Source organism: Argiope bruennichi, chromosome 6, assembly GCF_947563725.1.
Source record: "Argiope bruennichi chromosome 6, qqArgBrue1.1, whole genome shotgun sequence".
NCBI classification, from domain to species: Eukaryota; Metazoa; Arthropoda; class Arachnida; order Araneae; family Araneidae; genus Argiope; species Argiope bruennichi.
Genome location: NC_079156.1, coordinates 7,320,112 through 7,326,111, shown reverse-complemented (window position 1 = coordinate 7,326,111; position 6,000 = coordinate 7,320,112).

Here is a 6,000-nt window from a genome sequence, read left to right as displayed (position 1 = left end):
TGAAAGCCGAAGAAAAATTATATATATTTTATTGATTATTATTTTTTTATTTTTTTGTCCATACATATTCTATATCTACTAGAAATTCAACCAATTACCATACTTTTTAAGATAAAATTTAATGTCAAAATATCTATAAGTGTAATTGAAATTTTAAGCATCGATGTCTTGCACATGCGCAGAGATCAACCATATGCTTATCATTGTGCATTTAGAACCAGATTTCCATCACATTTGAAACTTGGTTAATGGTATTAAGAATCTTAGATTGCTGAGATGACCGATGTATCCTTTTCCTGGTGGCTAGAGTCAGATTTTGCTTTTTGCTCCTTTTGGGTTGTCTTCAGTTCGAGTCTGAAAGCGGAAGAAAAATTATATATTTTTAATTGATTATTATTTTTTTATTTTTTTGTTCATATATATTCTATATCTACTAGGAATTCAACCAATTTTCATACATCTTAAGATAAAATTTAATGTCAAAATATCTATAAGGTTAATTGAAATTTTGAGCCTCGATGTCTTGGACATGCGCAGAGATTAACCATTTGCTTAGCATTGTGCATTTAGAACCAGATTTCCATTGCATTTAATACTTGGTTAATGGTATTAATTGCTGAGATGACCGAAGCATCCGTGGCCTGGTGGATAGAGTCGCATGCTTTCTTTTCGCTCCTTTTGGGTTGTAGTACGTTCGAGTCTGAAAGCCGAAGCAAAACTCTATATTTTTTATTGATTATTTTTTTTGTCTATGTATATTCTATATCTTATAGGAATTCAACGAATTTCCATACTTTTTAAGATAAAATTTAATGTCAAAATATCTATAAGAGTAATTGAAATTTTAAGCTTCGATGTCTTGCACATGCACCGAGATCAACCATTTGCTTAGCATTGTGCATTTAGAACCAGATTTCCATCACATTTGAAACTTGGTTAATGGTATTAAGAATCTTAGATTGCTGAGATGACCGAAGTCTCCGTGGCCTGGTGGATAGAGTCAGATGCTTTCTCTTTTGTTCCTATTGGGTTGTCTTAAGTTCGAGTCTGAAAGCCGAAAAAAAATTATATATTTTTTATTGATTTTTTTTGTCCTGATATAATCTATATCTAATAAGAATTCGACCAATTTTCATACTTCTTAAGAAAAAATTTAATGTCAAAATATCTATAAGAGTAATTGAAATTTTAAGACTCGATGTCTTGCACATGCGCAGAGATCAACCATTTGCTTAGCATTGTGCATTTAGAACCAGATTTCCATGACATTTGAAACTTGGTTAATGGTATTAAGAATCTTAGATATAAGAGATCACCGAAGCATCCGTGGCCTGGTGGATAGAGTCAGATGCTTTCTCTTTTGCTCCTATTGGGTTGTCTTAAGTTCGAGTCTGAAAGCCGAAAAAAAATTATATATTTTTTATTGATTTTTTTTGTCCATACATATTCTATATCTACTAGGAATTCAACCAATTACCATACTTTTTAAGATAAAATTTAATGTCAAAATATCTATAAGTGTAATTGAAATTTTAAGCCTCGATGTCTTGCACATGCGCAGAGATCAAGCATATGCTTAGCATTGTGCATTTAGAACCAGATTTCCATCACATTTGAAACTTGGTTAATGGTATTAAGAATCTTAGATTGCTGAGATGACCGAAGTATACTTTTCCTGGTGGCTAGAGTCAGATTTTGCTTTTTGCTCCTTTTGGGTTGTCTTCAGTTCGAGTCTGAAAGCCGAAAGAAAATTATATATTTTTTATTGATTTTTTTTGTCCTGATATAATCTATATCTAATAAGAATTCGACCAATTTTCATACTTCTTAAGAAAAAATTTAATGTCAAAATATCTATAACGTTAATTGAAATTTTAAGCTTCGATGTCTTGCACATGCGCAGAGATCAACCATTTCCTTAGCATTGTGCATTTAGAACCAGATTTCCATCGCATTTGAAACTTGGTTAATTGTATTAAGAATCTTAGATTGCAGAGATGACCGATGTCTCCGTGGCCTGGTGGATAGAGTCAGATGCATTATCTTTTGCTCCTATTGGGTTGTCTTAAGTTCGAGTCTGAAAGCCGAAGAAAAATTATATATTTTTTATTGATTATTATTTTTTTATTTTTTTTGTCCATACATATTCTATATCTACTAGGAATTCAACGAATTTCCATACTTTTTAAGATAAAATTTAATGTCAAAATATCTATAAGAGTAATTGAAATTTTAAGCTTCGATGTCTTGCACATGCACCGAGATCAACCATTTGCTTAGCATTGTGCATTTAGAACCAGATTTCCATCACATTTGAAACTTGGTTAATGGTATTAAGAATCTTAGATTGCTGAGATGACCGAAGTCTCCGTGGCCTGGTGGATAGAGTCAGATGCTTTCTCTTTTGTTCCTATTGGGTTGTCTTAAGTTCGAGTCTGAAAGCCGAAAAAAAAATTATATATTTTTTATTGATTTTTTTTGTCCATACATATTCTATATCTACTAGGAATTCAACCAATTACCATACTTTTTAAGATAAAATTTAATGTCAAAATATCTATAAGTGTAATTGAAATTTTAAGCCTCGATGTCTTGCACATGCGCAGAGATCAAGCATATGCTTAGCATTGTGCATTTAGAACCAGATTTCCATCACATTTGAAACTTGGTTAATGGTATTAAGAATCTTAGATTGCTGAGATGACCGAAGTATACTTTTCCTGGTGGCTAGAGTCAGTTTTTGCTTTTTGCTCCTTTTGGGTTGTCTTCAGTTCGAGTCTGAAAGCCGAAAGAAAATTATATATTTTTTATTGATTTTTTTTGTCCTGATATATTCTATATCTACTAGGAATTCAACCAATTACCATACTTTTTAAGATAAAATTTAATGTCAAAATATCTATAAGTGTAATTGAAATTTTAAGCCTCGATGTCTTGCACATGCGCAGAGATCAAGCATATGCTTAGCATTGTGCATTTAGAACCAGATTTCCATCACATTTGAAACTTGGTTAATGGTATTAAGAATCTTAGATTGCTGAGATGACCGAAGTATACTTTTCCTGGTGGCTAGAGTCAGATTTTGCTTTTTGCTCCTTTTGGGTTGTCTTCAGTTCGAGTCTGAAAGCCGAAAGAAAATTATATATTTTTTATTGATTTTTTTTGTCCTGATATAATCTATATCTAATAAGAATTCGACCAATTTTCATACTTCTTAAGAAAAAATTTAATGTCAAAATATCTATAACGTTAATTGAAATTTTAAGCTTCGATGTCTTTCACATGCGCAGAGATCAACCATTTCCTTAGCATTGTGCATTTAGAACCAGATTTCCATCGCATTTGAAACTTGGTTAATTGTATTAAGAATCTTAGATTGCAGAGATGACCGATGTCTCCGTGGCCTGGTGGATAGAGTCAGATGCATTATCTTTTGCTCCTATTGGGTTGTCTTAAGTTCGAGTCTGAAAGCCGAAGAAAAATTATATATTTTTTATTGATTATTATTTTTTTATTTTTTTTGTCCATACATATTCTATATCTACTAGGAATTCAACGAATTTCCATACTTTTTAAGATAAAATTTAATGTCAAAATATCTATAAGAGTAATTGAAATTTTAAGCTTCGATGTCTTGCACATGCACCGAGATCAACCATTTGCTTAGCATTGTGCATTTAGAACCAGATTTCCATCACATTTGAAACTTGGTTAATGGTATTAAGAATCTTAGATTGCTGAGATGACCGAAGTCTCCGTGGCCTGGTGGATAGAGTCAGATGCTTTCTCTTTTGTTCCTATTGGGTTGTCTTAAGTTCGAGTCTGAAAGCCGAAAAAAAAATTATATATTTTTTATTGATTTTTTTTTGTCCTGATATAATCTATATCTAATAAGAATTCGACCAATTTTAATACTTCTTAAGAAAAAATTTAATGTCAAAATATCTATAAGAGTAATTGAAATTTTAAGACTCGATGTCTTGCACATGCGCAGAGATCAACCATTTGCTTAGCATTGTGCATTTAGAACCAGATTTCCATCACATTTGAAACTTGGTTAATGGTATTAAGAATCTTAGATTGCAGAGATGACCGAAGTCTCCGTGGCCTGGTGGATAGAGTCAGATGCTTTTCCTTTGCTCCTTTTATGTTGTTTTTAGTTCCAGTCTGAAAGCCAAAAAAATATATATATATATTTTTTATGATTTTTTTTTAATTTTTTTGTCCATATATATTCTATATCTACTAAGAATTCAACCAATTTTCATACTTTTTAATATAAAATTTAATGTCAAAATATCTATAAGAGTAATTGAAATTTTAAGACTCGATGTCTTGCACATGCGCAGAGATCAACCATTTGCTTTCATTATGCATTAAGAACCAGATTTCCATGACATTTGAAACTTGGTTAATGGTATTAAGAATCTTAGATATAAGAGATCACCGAAGCATCCGTGGCCTGGTGGATAGAGTCAGATGCTTTCTCTTTTGCTCCTATTGGGTTGTCTTAAGTTCGAGTCTGAAAGCCGAAAAAAAATTATATATTTTTTATTGATTTTTTTTGTCCATACATATTCTATTTCTACTAGGAATTCAAAAAATTACCATACTTTTTAAGATAAAATTTAATGTCAAAATATCTATAAGTGTAATTGAAATTTTAAGCCTCGATGTCTTGCACATGCGCAGAGATCAACCATATGCTTATCATTGTGCATTTAGAACCAGATTTCCATCACATTTGAAACTTGGTTAATGGTATTAAGAATCTTAGATTGCTGAGATGACCGAAGTATCCTTTTCCTGGTGGCTAGAGTCAGATTTTGCTTTTTGCTCCTTTTGGGTTGTCTTCAGTTCGAGTCTGAAAGCCGAAGAAAAATTATATATTTTTAATTGATTATTATTTTTTTATTTTTTTGTTCATATATATTCTATATCTACTAGGAATTCAACCTATTTTCATACATCTTAAGATAAAATTTAATGTCAAAATATCTATAAGGTTAATTGAAATTTTGAGCCTCGATGTCTTGGACATGCGCAGAGATCAACCATTTGCTTAGCATTGTGCATTTAGAACCAGATTTCCATTACATTTAATACTTGGTTAATGGTATTAAGAATCTTTGATTGCTGAGATGACCGATGCATCCGTGGCCTGGTGGATAGAGTCACATGCTTTCTTTTCGCTCCTTTTGGGTTGTAGTACGTTCGAGTCTGAAAGCCGAAGCAAAACTCTATATTTTTTATTGATTATTTTTTTTGTCCATGTATATTCTATATCTACTAGGAATTCAACGAATTTCCATACTTTTTAAGATAAAATTTAATGTCAAAATATCTATAAGAGTAATTGAAATTTTAAGACTCGATGTCTTGCACATGCGCAGAGATCAACCATTTGCTTAGCATTGTGCATTTAGAACGAGATTTCCATCACATTTGAAACTTGGTTAATGGTATTAAGAATCTTAGATTGCTGAGATGACCGAAGTCTCCGTGGCCTGGTGGATAGAGTCAGATGCTTTCTCTTTTGTTCCTATTGGGTTGTCTTAAGTTCGAGTCTGAAAGCCGAAAAAAAATTATATATTTTTTATTGATTTTTTTTGTCCTGATATAATCTATATCTAATAAGAATTCGACCAATTTTCATACTTCTTAAGAAAAAATTTAATGTCAAAATATCTATAAGAGTAATTGAAATTTTAAGACTCGATGTCTTGCACATGCGCAGAGATCAACCATTTGCTTAGCATTGTGCATTTAGAACCAGATTTCCATCACATTTGAAACTTGGTTAATGGTATTAAGAATCTTAGATTGCAGAGATGACCGAAGTCTCCGTGGCCTGGTGGATAGAGTCAGATGCTTTTCCTTTGCTCCTTTTATGTTGTTTTTAGTTCCAGTCTGAAAGCCAAAAAAAAAAAATATATATTTTTTATTGATTTTTTTTTAATTTTTTTGTCCATATATATTCTATATCTACTAAGAATTCAA